The sequence below is a fragment of the Cervus canadensis genome, chromosome 10 (assembly GCF_019320065.1).
Source record: "Cervus canadensis isolate Bull #8, Minnesota chromosome 10, ASM1932006v1, whole genome shotgun sequence".
In the NCBI taxonomy this organism is placed as follows: domain Eukaryota; kingdom Metazoa; phylum Chordata; class Mammalia; order Artiodactyla; family Cervidae; genus Cervus; species Cervus canadensis.
Window position 1 is genome coordinate 28,057,385 of NC_057395.1, and position 15,145 is coordinate 28,072,529.

The 15,145-nt window shown below is 36.1% G+C and overlaps 1 protein-coding gene across 1 annotated transcript in view; it reads left to right on the top strand.

The window, feature by feature from the left end:
• GPR158 (G protein-coupled receptor 158) overlaps positions 1-15,145 on the top strand; it is a 286,570-nt gene that overhangs the window by 36,619 nt on the left and 234,806 nt on the right. The gene's annotated exons all lie outside the window — the stretch shown is intronic.

Consider the following 15,145-nt stretch of genomic DNA (forward strand, 5'->3'; position numbering starts at 1 on the left):
AGTAGATGCATCTTTTGTAATATATTTTGTATGTTATAAGAAAACTTAATTGGGTTGAGATAAAAATGAAACATTGTTTTAATGTAGATTATATTTTATAATAATAAATATTGTTATTAGTCACTCAGTTGTGTCTGACTCTTTGTGACCCCATGGACTGTAGCCCACCAGGCTCCTCTGTCCATGGGGATTCTCTGGGCAAGAAGACTGGAGTGGGTTGCCATTTCCTTCTCCAAATATATCTGGTTACAAGTTTTGAAAAATTTTCAGTGATAGTGTTGTGATTTATCATGCTTCACCATTTAAAATTTTAAAAGTCTTAGCTTAATACTTAGCAGTGCAATGATTCAGAGGTCTCTAAGTTCAGTTTATTTTTATACTTAGTTTTAATGTCTCTCATAGTTGAAAATATGCCTCAGAAGGATATGTCAGTCCACACTGAAGAAATAAATTGTTGACTGTATTTGCTAAATAACAGTGTTCATTTTTCAGTTTCCAATTTTGCAAAGGTTTTTTTCAGAAGTACAGCTAGCAGTTTTTCATTTTACCTGATGTCAATTGGTCCCTGAAAACTAATTGGAAAGCTTGGCATTTTAATATTTTAAAAGAATAGGTTAAAAATCCACTCAGACTTTCATGGGGAATATTTTCAAATAGATTAGAAAATTTTATTTCCAAGTTTAAACTGTATGGCTATATGAGTATTTATAGTTTTTGACAACAAAAACCACATAACACTGAAAACATTTCCAAATCCATTTTCAAAATGCTCACTTCAAAAGGCTTTCTCACGGATTATTAAAATGTCACATTTACTTTGAAGGAAGAGCTTATATATTAAAAAAAAAAAAAATACCTGCTGCATACACCCTGCTAACATCCACTTGTCATCATTGAGCAGGACAGCAAATTTAGAACACTTGCCTTTTTTTTGTAAAGAGCAATGAATAACTAATCTTCGAGTTCAGAAATAAGTAGTTCACTTTGAGATAATCAGAAAATCTTTGTGTGGGAAAAGTGTTTCCAGGTCACACACCATCTTATTGATATTATGAAGAATTGTAAATATTTTGCAATTTAAAATAATATACTCTGTAAATCCCCTTGGATGGTCAAATACAAAAGGTAATACTTTCTTTAGAAAAGTTCTGCATTATGAGTATTATCATTCACCTGTCTCTAGAACTGTCCTGTTCAATATGATAGCCACAAGCTTCATATGCCTATATTGAAAATCAGCTAAACAAAATTAAGAATTCAGGTCCTTGGCCTTATTATCCTGATTTGAAAAATAAAATAACCACCTACAACTACTGGACACTGGACAGTGTAGTGGACAAGCCAGGCTTTTGAATATGGCCTACTTACAGTGCAGTCAAACCACACAAATTATTGAAACCTTTCAAAGCCCTGAATTTCCTTATATGGGTGAATCATTTCCCTTAACTTCACTAAGGGACATTTAAGTACAAATTTGAAATGAATTTTGGCTAATGTAATGAGCCTTATGATCTGCTGTATTAACGGAATTGAAAATTAATAATGAGAAATCAACCAACTATTTTTAATGCCATTTTACACTGAAAACTGTAAAAAGTCTTCCAGTAAATGGAAAAAAGTAAATGCTGATAATCTTCTAGATATTTACATTTCCGTTGTGTTTGTAGTACCAATTCTGTTTCCTCTGATTACCAATACAAAATGTGATGACGTGAAATCCCACTCTTCTCCTTGGATGTAGGGTAGTGATCAGCTGTTCACTGGTGCCCAGCACAGTGCCTGGCACATTTATTGAATTAATAGAGGCTGCCCACTCTGTGCGTAGATGGCCTCCTTATAATATAGAGTTACTGCTTTTGATTTCTCCCCATGGAATTGCTCAAAATAAAGTTAAACTTTTTTTTCTTCATAACAAACACACAGATATTAGAAGACTGATGTCAGTATGCTTCTCAGTCTTTCTTTTAGGCTAGATGTCTTCTGATTCAGGCAAGTATGGGTGTTTTACTAGGTTTAATCAAAAGAGGCCGTACCACTACTGTATAAGTCCCCATTTCTTTTTGAAGTTGTTTGAAGACCTAACTTGTTTGATTTTGTTATATAGTCCTTTCTAAAATTAATAGAAAACTGTTTATATTTTCAGAGTTTTCACTATACTCCTGAGAGTTATTTGGACTAGATATTCTGTATTGTTCCAAAACTAGGGCTAGGAAATATTATTTGAAAATAACTGTACTGAGATGCTTAACAGGTTAGTTAAAGGAAAACTGGGTCTCTCTCTTTTTTATCTTATTTTTTAACTTTTTACTTTATCTTGGAGTATAGTTGATTAACAATATTGTGTTAGTTTCAGGTCTACAGCAAAGTGATTCAGTTATACATATACATGTATCTATCCTTTTTCAAATTCTTGTTCAGAGCTGGCTCTCTTGTTCAGAGAAAGATGTTTCCAACAACAGAGCAAGGATTCACCAGTGGCTATTGCCATCTTGTGGCTAGGGGAAAGTGGGGGCAGAGAGAGGGAAGGAGGGAGGAATTTTGCAGGGCTCATAAAAATTTCATGCACCATTAGCTATATAGTTGAAGTAGGTGCCTCTTAAGTATCTTTGCAGCCCTAAGATTTTATATGTCTAGTATACTGTAAAGGAAACCACTAAAAGGTATTTCCATCCAAAAGCAAAGCTCTGCCTACCCTTGCATTGGAAATACCTGGAATTCTCACACTGCATGTGATCGTGCCTGCCAAACTCCAGATTTTCTTATTTTTCTCTGTCATAATAATAAAGCAAATGGTTGTTCATTATTGTCACCTTCATCCAAGCTAGCTTATGAGATTTGATTTCTACTTGCTCATTAAGCACTTTGGTAATGGTTATGCAGGACTAATACATTCCGATTGAAGTGAGAAGGAAAAAATCAACTCTTGTTTAGTTGACTTTAGGTTGTGAATCTGGAATAGTGTAAGCCAGAAACGAGGCATAAGAGGAGTATAATTATTTTTTCCTCTAAGTTGCTTCTTTTTCTTATGAAGGAATCAGATACCAGGTACCACAGAGTGGAAGATAAATCCATTTTTCCACTGTGATAAGGTCATGATATTCGGTATCTGCTTCTGAATAATCCTCCTTTGTATACATTCCATGTCACTCAATTGCATTACCAGCCTTCTTGAACTTGTTGATCTAATGTTGGGACCTTTGAAGTATCTGCTTTAGAATTTACAAAGAGGGAGCACATCCTGTCTATTTAAGGTGAACAGACTCTTTCTCTTGATCTATCTCTTTATCTGTCTGCTTGATCTATAAAACCATTAAATCCTGATTTATAGCTTTCTACTTTATCAACTTTATGGACTACCTAAAATTAAAAAAAAAAAAAAACAACCTGTTAACAGGATCTTATAAGATCTCTTATGAATAGTGTAGGTAAAGGCATTTTTCATAATATCTGCTAGTAATTAAATTTTCTTCAGCCCAGGTCTGAAGAGTCTATTCGACACCAGAAGTGAAGCATCCCTTTGATACAAGTTTGTTTTTCGATCTTTGTGTAAGAAGATAATTATTTAAAAATTAAGACATCCATTTCATATTTACTTATTCTGTGAGTTGCCTATTTCTGTTATTCCTGTTTTCTAGATGAGAAAATTAAGACTTAGAGTGGTTTAAGTAACTTGACTAGGATCATAAAACTAGTAAGTGTTATTGTAGAAAGTTAAACTCTAGGAAGGTACTATGGGTGACATATGGTTGTTTGGAAAGAGAATCACTGAGTGGTAATGGCCCATGGGCTGATACTGTTAGTCCTGTGGTGGTACCCATGGGGGTTCAGCCAAGAGACATGGTAGAATTTGCATAACATTGATTAGAAGCATACCAATCAAGAAGAAGTGATCTAGCTCTCAGGTGGCCAAAACAGATTTCTGAGAGGGTATGGAAAGCTCACATGGAAATTTGGATTAGGATCCATGCGCAAGGCCTTCCATCTTGTAAGTGTGTGAGTGGCAACACCATAAGTTTCTTTCCAGTGGTGCTATTCTTGTTTCAATGTATGGCAGTGACTTGTGATGGTAGGAATGTCCAGTTTGAAATTAAACTCATGGGATAAATCCATCTCCATAGATATAGATATAAAGGGTTTCCCTGGTGGCTCAGACGGTAAAGAGTCTGCCTGTAATGCGAGAGACCTGGGTTCAATCCCTGGGTTGGAAAGATCCCCTGGAAAAGGAAATGGCAACCCACTCCAGTATTCTAACCTGGAAAATTCCATGGACAGAGGAGCCTGCCAGGCTACAGTCCATGGGGTCGCAAAGAGTTGGACACGACTGAGTGACTTCAGTTTCTTCTTTCCTTAGATATAAGGTGGCAAAGACTGTACACATTGTCTAGACATCAATTAAGAGGGCAGATGTGAAGGAAAGGGACCTTCTTCTTCCTAGGAGGGAATCAGAATACCAGTCAGAATGTAGAAATGAAACAAATGTGAATATGAAGGATTGCAACTCACTGGGTACTGGGATGCCAAGGAGATCATTATATATAAGTAAACTCTATTGGTGAAGATAAACACTTAAAATACTCCCAGAGTTCTCTGTGATCAGAGGTTAGAGTGGGGCTGAGCTTAAAGGTAGGCACATATGTATGCAGCATATGCAGCTTGGCTAGAATAGGCTGGGGCAAGGAGATTGTCTTACATACGGCAATAGATATAAGCTCAAAGGACTAGATTTCTTGATCTTTTCAATGCAGTGAGAGAACATCTGATGAAATATGAAGTTACTGAACAGATTTGGAGTATGTAGCTAAATTTATAATGAGTCAATCAGAGGAAAAAATATCTCAACCTATTAAACCTTTGCTTTTGTCATTTCCAGTAGCAGAAAAATTGCTACTTGTCCAATTCTAGATATGATAGGCAATCATAATATACAGTGAGTGCTCGGGGGGGGGATACTTTTTAGGGGTTAAATATAGCTTTGCATCATTAGCTTATGAGGAAAAAAATCCCATCATGACAGCAAATCAGATCTAATCTGGCACCCCCTGTGCTACAATTATATAAAATATGGTAGAAACTTGTCAAAGCTTTCAGTGAGAAATGAGGCTACTGATGCCTGGCAGCCCCCTTTTTTGAGCACAGTGAAGAATCATGTTGCTTAGCTACAGTCTTTGGTTGATTTAGAAAGCTTTAACTGACTTATTATACAAGAGTTAAACTCTCTTTCTTGATTTTTTTTTTTCTAAAAGAAAAAAATCTTTGTCACCTTTTTCTTTTGGGGTGTCTTTACCAAGTCACTTATGTTTATTCACCCAGGACAAGTTTTGATTTAGCATTGTTTTCCCAAACCCAGGGTTTATAGATTGCAAGAGAACAAGTGGGTGGTTGATACAAGCAGAACATAAAGTATTGAAATAGCTTAAATGCTTTTGCTGGCAAAGTAATGTGCAAGTGTCTATTGAAATTTTTTTTTGGGTCATTTGAAACTATTGTGTTTTCCCTTCTCTTTCAGTTTATTCATAGTTTGAGTTGCAGTTATCTTTATAATGCACAAGAACGTACAACATTTAATTATATTTTTGAATTTCAAAATGTAAACTGACTTACAGGTGTATGGAAAAATACAGGCAGCAGTGAATGAAACTGATGAAGCAGTAAGTGTGGGGGCTGGAATTGGAACCAAAACACTGTGAAAACAGAAGGATTAAGGAAAAAACAAAGAAGAACTGTCAATGGAGAGGTTTGCATCAGTTATTTGTTGATGAAGTAGAAAAGTGTGTAAAGGAGGAAATGTCAGATGTGTCAGAGACCATTTCAATGGGATAAAAATACTCAAGGACTCTTAAGTCTAGAAAGGAATATTTTTTATACTGTTCTAAATATGTAGATATCCACTTTATTTTTATAGCTCTTCAGGAAAGAGCGTTGACCCTTAGCAATGCTTTCTAACATCTTACCATAATTATTGTAATGAAGTAGAGCTGTGTCCTAATCTTAATTATGTAACTATTCAGTAGATTTTACTATTGACTTGTCTGTATAATCTGTTTTATACTTGCAGAGGCAGTTTTTTTCATCCTTACAGTTCCATGATTACCTGGAGGAAAGTCTATAGAGTTGATTCTGTATTTACATTCAATAATAGGGTGTTCGTTAATTGTCTCTATAGTCTTGAAAGTGAAAGTGCTAGTTGCTCAGTCATGTCTGACTCTTTGCAACCCCATTGACTGTAGCCCGCCAGGCTCCTCTGTCCATGGAATTTTCCAGGCAAGAATACTGAAGTGGGTAGCCATTCCCTTCTCCAGGGGATTTTTCCCACTCAGGGATAGAACCCAGGTCTCCTTCATTGCAGGCAGATTCTTTTAACTGTCTGCGCCACCAGGGAAGCCCATTCTAATTCTAATTCTATTGAAGCCCAGATTTCATAGACTTAGAAGCTAAACCACTTGGTTTATGAACTTTGTTTTTATGGTCGTCTGCAAATCACCTTCATTTGCCACCTTTTAAAATATGTTTGTGTAATATCATCATTTTCAAAGTGTGGAAATGGAACCCCTCAAGTGGGGAGCCGTTGGGATCCTCAAGACCCTGTTAAGGAAGTGTGAAGTTAAACCTTTACACAATAATTTTCATAATAACATGATTTGCCTTTTGAACTCTTATTTGTCTTATGGGTGTACTGAGGATTCATAAGATATGATATAGAAACAGATTAAATGCAGAAAGAAATATGACAATCTGGTTGTCTTCTAATAAGCCAGACTTTTAAGGAGATTTGCAGAAATGTAAAACAATAATACTCTTCTTGCTAAGTTTTTTTTAATTTTTGGAAGACATTGTTATTTTTCATAAACACATTTGTTAGCATGTTATGAAATTATTTTTAAATGAATTTATGAATATTTAAAAATTTTCTTCATTTAATATTTAAGATGGTAAATATCAATTGATATAACCAGCATAAATAAAAGCTCTTTGATATTCTCAACAATTTTCAGGAGTGAAAGGGGTCCCAAGATCAATAAGTTTGAGGGATCTAATTTAGCACATTTTTCAGCTCCTGCATGATTCTGACCTTGACTCCACTTCTGGTTTCTATGCTTTCTCTTCCTACCTTTGATGATTCTACCTACTATTTCTCACTTTGGCCGCCTGACAGTTTCTGCATATCCTTGGAGTCCTAGGTTTTGCTCCTTTGTGACCCCCTTGGCAACTTGTTCCCACTTCAGGCAGAGCAAGTTGTCTTCTATATATCACTATAAGGCTTCCCTGGTGGCTCAGATAGTAAAGAATCTGCCTGCAATGTGGGAGATCTTAGTTTGATCCCTGAGTTGGGAAGATTCCCTGGAGAAGGGAATGGCAGTCCACTCCCGTATTTTTGTCTGGAGGATTCCATGGACTGAGGAGCCTGGCAGGTTACTGGCTGAGGGGTCACCATGGGGTCACAAGCAGTCAGACACAATTGAGCAACTAACATTGATAGTACATTGTACATATTTTTGTTTTAATACCTACAATGCTGTGTTAAAATGACTTGATTACTCCTGAATTATAATTGCTACTTTTATCAAATGCCTGCCCTATTATTGTGTCCTATATATATGTGTGTATACATATATATGTATATATAAAGGTGAATTTAATCCTCAAAACAGTCTTAGAAAATACCTGTTATTATTCCAGTCTTACAGATGAGGAAACGGAGACTCAGCTACTTAAAAAAAATATAGATTACATCTTAATTAAGAATTTGAACTAATCAGTTGCTGATGAAATTTATGAGCCTTTGAGACAATGGCTGTGGCCTTCTCATACATGTTATTGGTATGGCTGCTCCTGCAGTTTAAGTTCATGTATAGTATCATTCTTTACCATCTGAGCCACCAGGGGTATTTATTTTTTTAGAGTATCTCTTACGGTAGTTTTTCATCACTGTGTTACACCCATAAGATTTAGATTAATTCTATCATGACTTGGCAGGTAGTCCATCTTCTTTAGGAACGGAAGATTCTAGGTACAGCCTGATTACTCAAGATATTCTTTCTAGTATCTGAAAACCTTTTTGGGTTTTGTAGGTCTAACTTTAATTTGTTTTACATTTTACTTCACTTATTTCATTTACTCATTGCAAGCACTTCTAATTAAAAATGAATAAGGGTTCAATTAAAATGGATGGTTTTAATTCTTAATAGAGAACTTCTATTTTCACAAATACTATAATCAGCTACTATTATTTTTAGAATCAAAGACTCTGTACATGCCACAATGACTTAGTTATGTGCTTTAGTTTCTACTGTTTTTCATTTATGATAGATGCATTTTATAAAAAGGGTATAAAGAATTCAGAGTAGGTGGTTCAACAAATTGGCTAGTGATTATTCTCAATTCACCATTGTCAAGTATTTTTGTCGCTTATCCAGATTTGACAGAATGAATGAATACATGATGCCTTTAAAAACTACATCTCTTTCTTTTTGACATAAAAATAGAGAGCTTTACAAATACTATTCAGCTAAATCCGTGTAAATCCTCCTTCACAATGAAAGTTAGATTGTTTTCTTGGTAGGTTTTTCAGTCTGTGTAAATGTATAATTGGAACTTCATCAAATTTTAGCCTTCTTTCTTATCTCTCCCACCCTGTTTCTGTTTTTTATTTGCCTGTCTTTCCTTATTTTATCTCTTCAGTGCTTTCCTTTTTCCTGTCCTATACTCTCCTCCTTTCCCCCTTTCCTATATCTTCTTTCTTTTTCTTAAAAAAAAAAAACAAAACAATTCCTAGAAAGAGAAATGAAAGCTAGAAGTTTTAAATTCCAATAAATGTTGGGCTAAGAAATAGCACAACTTTGTCTGAAGCATTCCTAGAGCACAGTGGCCACATATCTTTTAAAATATGCTCGTACTTTTAGTGTCTGTTAATTGAGAAAAGCATAAACAATTCAGATAAACATAAACAATAAGATATTCTAATCACTTATTAAAATAGCCTTGTATACATTTGAAAAATAAGATAGAGATGGTTAAAATATATTTTTAATTTAAATTAGAATGACTGCTTGATATGGTCTCTTGAGTTTTTGAGTCTCTTGAGATGACTTTATGACTCCACAAAGGTATATGAGTTGCAGGTTCTATAGTACTTTGATTTGAAAATCAGCCTATTAATAGTATTGCCACACTTGATTGCATAATTGAACATTTTATTTTTATAAAATTCTTCCAAAATTATAAAACAAAATACCTATTTGTTATAATCATGCAAATAATACAAAGGCTAAAAAAAAAGAAAACAATTACCTCTACATTTCCTCCTTTCACCAGCTTCAAATTTCACCCTTTTCCATACCCTTTCCATTATTAGACAGTAGTTTTTTGTCAATTTATTAAGTAAAAAGTATGTACTTATTGTTGCTTCATTTATATTTCCTTAATAACTAATAAGGTTAAATGTATGTGTGTGTGTATACATGTAAAGAAGCAATTATGTGAATATAATGAAAATATTACAAAATATGTATATTTCATATATATTGTATATCATATTATATCATATCTGGGGAGTTTGGGTCATAATAAATATTTTCTGAATATTTCCCAATTATGCTAGCGGACTAAAAATTAATCTGGAAAAAGAGAGTTAAAAATGTTACATTTCACTAGTAAAATATGAACTGAGTTGTGCTTCTGTTCATTATTCATATTTTCATTGTCCTTTTATCTGAAGCTAAGAGAGACTTGTGGTTTTTATTGGTAAACCCCCCAAGTTGAATCTTTTCTGTCAGAGGTGGAAGTCAAGAGATAAATGTTTTGTATATTCTTTGTACCAGTTATTAATTTATTTTCTCACTCCAAATCCATCTTTTTTTTTTGGTCCACTTTTGTGGTACTGAATCTGAGCCCTCTAACCATTTCCCTTTTGCCATCTGGGACAATATTAAGCTTTTCAGTAGTTGGTATTGGAGAGACACTGTGTGAAGAAGGGATTTATCTTTCTGGTTCCAAGTGCTTTTTCCCTGCTCTCATGGTGAGCTGCAGGCAGTGGGATGCAAGGTACCCAGTGTCACATGCATGTTCTCCTGTGAATTTTGATGGTACTACAGGCAGCTGGAGGGACTTGCTCCCTCAAATGTATAGATATCCATGCAAGGTCACCGGAAACACAAAAAACAAAGAAACATGGTAACACTAAAGAAACACAGTCATTTTCAGTGAGAAACTCCAAAAAAATGGAGAGCTACAAGTTACTTGAAAAATAATTCAAAATATTTATTTTAAGGAAGTTCAGTGAGATTCAAGGGAACACAGATAATTTGATGAGCTCAGGAAAACCATGTGTGAACAAAATGAGAAGTTCATCAGAGGGGTAGAAATCATAATAAAACTAAACGGAAGTTTTGGAGCTGATAAATACAACAAATTAAAGAAAAATGCAATAGAGAGCTTCAACATTAGGCTCAATCATGCAGAACAAAGAAGCTGTGAACTTGAAGACAAATCTCTGGATAATCTCCAGTCATAGGAGAAAAAGGAAAAGGAAGAAAAGGCATGAAGAAAACCCGTGTGAATTGTGGGATACCGTAAAACAAAGCAACGTTCGCATTATTAATATCCCAGAAAGAGAAGAGAGAGAAAGGGATTGAAAAGTTATTTAAAGAAACAGTGGCTGAACACATCCCAAATCTGGGGAGGATGGCTGTCCAAGGAGATGAAGCTCAAATGTGCCCAAACAGTTTCGACCCAAGGGTATCTTCACTGAGATGCATAATAATCAAACTCTTCAAAACTAAAGACAGAATTTTGAAAGCAGCAAGAGAAAAAGGAGCTATCACATGAAAGGGAACTCAGCAGATTTCTCAGCAGAAACCTTGTAGGCCAGGAGAGAGTGGGATGATATGTTCAAAATGGTCAAAAAAACCAACCTGCCAAGCAAGAATACTTTACCCAGAAAAGCTGTCCCTCAGAAATTAAGGAGAGAGATTTTTCCAAACAAACAAAAGCTGAGGAAGTTTATTACCACTAGACTTGCCTTACAAGAGATGCTAGAGGAAATTTTCAAGCTGAAATGAAAGGGTACTCATTAGTAACATGAAAACATGAGAGTAGAAAAGTTACTAGTAAAGGTAAATATATAGTCAGATTCAAAATATTCTAATGGTGATGTATAAATCACTTTAAATTCTAGCATAAATTAGAAGACAAAAGAGTTTTAAAAATAACTATAGCTATAATATTTTGTTAACCAGTACACAGTATGAAATGATGTAAATTGAAACATCAACCATCAAAAATGTGGAATCAGGTAACTACAATGTTTTTTATGCAATTGAATTTAACTTGTTATAAGCTTAAAACAGGCTGTTATAGCTTCTGTAAGATAATACAAAGTCTCATGGTAATCACAAAGTAAAGATCTAAAACATAAATGATAAAGAAAAAAAGAATTAAAGCATATCAGTACAAAAAATCATCAGTTTATAAGAAAAACAGCAAGAGAGGAAAGTGGAGTTTAGTTCTAGGTGCATCCTCAGTCGTGTCTAACTCTTTGCTACTCTTTGGACTGCAGCCCGCCAGGCTCCTCTGTCCCTCGGCTTTTCCAGGCAAGAACACTGGAGTGGGTTGTCAGTTCCTCCTTCTGGCAAGTTCTTTACTGTCTGAGCCACCAGGGAAGCCCAAGAAAACTGTCGAGTTTAGTAATTATAAAACCATACATTTGAGTGATAAGATTGTAGAAAGCATAAAGATTCCATTCTTGATATTTCCAAATAGTTGTCTCAAGCTAACTTAATTAGCGCTTAGTTTGCTTTCCCAATGGAAGAATAATATATGCCTGAATTTACGAGCTTTGGCTATCATGTGTCATTCACTTACAGATCATTATAAAGAACTTTGGTGGCTAAGAACTAAGGAACAAAGGTTTTTTGAAAAGTTTATATTACCAACTTTGGTCTTTTGATTTTTGTTTGTAGTATTTATAAAATATTATTTAATGAAACCAAAGCTGCCTATCCATGTTTTGTTTTGTTTCTTTTTTCCGTAGAACCATTCACAGAGATGCCTTGAAAAATGTGTTTTCCTTCATGCTAAAACAAGACAAATTGATTTATAAAACCATCTGAGCCTATATGGCTTCTAAAAATGGATTTATAATAAAACACTGTATGATGTAGCAGATCCTGAAGATAAGCTTCTTAACTGCTTTAGTTTAAAATTGTATTGTTATTGAAGAATTTTGGTTTGCCTGTTTAAAAAAATGGCTTGTTAAGATTTTCTTTGAAGTTTTTAGCAAAGTCACTGAATCAGGAAGTTCTGAAAAGCTCATAAAAGAAGGAGTTCACTAAATTATAAAATAATAAATAACTCAGAAGTGAAAAAATAAATTCTGTTTCCAGTACTCTTACTGCATTGATATCATCATGTTGAATTATATACGAGAAAACAAAGAATGTAAAGAAGGGTTGTAGAAAGGGAAACAGATTTTAAAGATTCTGTTTCAGAATACCTTGGTATTCTTGTTAGAGCAAAGTTGAGTATGTGATTGTTTGGGGACTAAAAATGGATTTGAAAGGTTATTGGTATAATGTGTTTGTTTACTGGTTGTTTCTAAAGCTATTGGCAAATTAACTTTCTCCTCTTTTAAGACTATCCATCTACTAGATACATTGAAAACAACTTTTTCAAGAGAGCTGGCTAATCTGGACACTCAACCACTTGAATACTTAGCCTTGAAATCAACATAGAAAGTCTTAGGTCTAGTCCTGTTGTGTCTGATTGTTGTTTAGTTGCTCAGTTGTGTCTGACTCGTTTGTGACCCTATGGACTATAGCCCGCCAGGCTCCTCTGTCTGTGGGATTTTCCAGGCAAGAATACTGGAGTGAGTTCCTATTCCCTTCTCTAGGGGATCTTCCTGACCCAGGAATCAAACCCACATCTCCTGCATTGGCAGGCAGGTTCTCTACCACTGAACCACCAGCGTTGGTGGAACTGGAAATCATTCAGCACAGGAAGCTCAGGGTGGGCACAGATGAGCAGGAGAAGGCGGGCCAGAAGTCCTCTAAGACTGTTCTCGGGAGTCTGAGGCTTCTTCCAAAGGCAGTGGGAAGCCAGAAAACTGTTTTAGGTCAGGGAATGCAGAGATTAGCTTTCGATTTCAGTAGGATCCCTCTGCTATGGAGGCAGGTCAGAGCTGGAAGCGGGCAGGCAGGGAACCTGGGACACTAGTTAGGAAGCCTGGTCTGTGATTCATCACCGCGATGCCACTGACCTGAGCTCAGGGAGTGGCAGCAGGACCTGGAATGTAGACTCAATAGGACTGTGACAGGAGGGAGCAAGAGAGAGGGGAGTCAGGATGGAAGGCTGGGTTTTGACTGGGTGGTGGTTGTTGTTTTGTGGCTAAGTCATGCCCAACTCTTTTGTGACCCTGTGGATTGTAGCCTTTTAGGCTCCTCTGTCCATGGGATTTCCCAGGTTAGAATACTGGAGTGGGTTGCCGTTTCCTTCTCCAGGGGATCTTCCTGACCTGGGGACTGAACCTGCATCTCCTGCATTGTAGTGGGGTTTTTACCACTGAGCCACCTGGGAAGACTGCTGCATCTGCTACTTCCTGGAAATTCTTGCTTTATAATGACATCAAGTGTTCTATGGATCTGGAATCCCTGCTCTTCCTGGATACTGTTTTTGTCAGCTTGTCTGGTTATAGAAATTATTTGTATTCATTCTGTCCCCTGCCCTCCACTCTCTCTCTGTCCCTCTCTCAGTGTCTTTCTCTCTGTTTTTGTCTCTCTCTGCAAATAACTCTTTTATTGAGAGCAAAACTAAGTCAGTACTGCTCCCAGTAGATAATTTTAGCAATGATAGTTGAGTTTTGTTTTTGTCTCAGAGTTCATTACAGCTTTCAATATATTTCAATTCAGCTTTATGCATCAAGTCACCAGGTACCTTGTTTGATGGCAGTACTAGAATGACTGTCTTATTTCCTATATTCTGTATTAATTTTGTATTGCTGTATAACAGATTACTACAAAGTTAATTATTACTACAAAGTTAACAACAAAAATTTGTTTTCTCACAAATTTCATAGGTTAAGCTCTAGGTGCAGTCTTACTGGGTCCTCTGCTCAGGGTTTCACCAGGTCTCTAGGTGTCATCTGGGACTGTGTTCTTATTGGGAGCATGGGATCTTCTAAGCTCATTCAAGTTAGCAAAATTTACTTGCATATGGTTGTAGGAATGATATTCCTCTTTTCTTGCTGGCTGTAAGCCAGAGGTCACTCTCAGCTCTTAGAGGAGCTGAGTGGCTCTCTCACAACACACAGGCTTGCTTCTCCAAACCCAGCAGGATAATCTCTTTTACTTCAAATCTCAGCCCCTTTTGGTAACTCTTGCCTGATTAAGTCAGGCCCATCCAGGATAGTCTCCCTTTTGACTCTCTCAAAATTGTGTCAGCAAAATTATTTTGTTTATGTCATGTAAAGTAACTTAATCATAGAAATAAAATCTGACATATTTACAGACTTATCCATTCTCAAGGGCAGTGGATTATAAAGAATGTGTGCAAAAGGGAATGGGAGTTTTGGGGACCATCTTAGTACAATGACTACTGCATAAGCCATTGGTTGAGGATCAAAGTGTGCTGAGGTCTTGGGATATCAGTAAGTGCTGTGATTAAAGGCCTTATGGGTCCACAGCTGCAATAGCCTTGTGTTTACCATCTGCACTCATTACCAGTAGCCCTTACTGTGAGTACCTTGTGTGTGTGCTCAGTCACTTCATTCATCTCCGGCTGTTTTCAACCCTGCAGACTGTAGACCACCTGGCTCCTCTGTCCATGGAATTCTCCAGGCAAGAATACTGGAGTGGATTAACATGCCCTCCTCCAGGGGATCTTCCTAACCTAGGGATCGAATCTGTGTCTCCTGTATTGCAGGCGGATTCTTTACTGCTGAGCCTTCACGGGAGCCCAATGAGTACCTTAGGTTTTTTTTTTTAAACACCCTATTTTTAGCAGCTAAGTAAATGTTAGATACCTTCTTTAATTACTGTTGTAACCTGAAAATATTACGAAGTTGTTTAGAAGAAGAAGATGGGTTTTTATTTAGAGATGACATTCAAGAATCTGTTGGAATTCAGTGTGCCTTATGCGTTCCACATGAAGAATC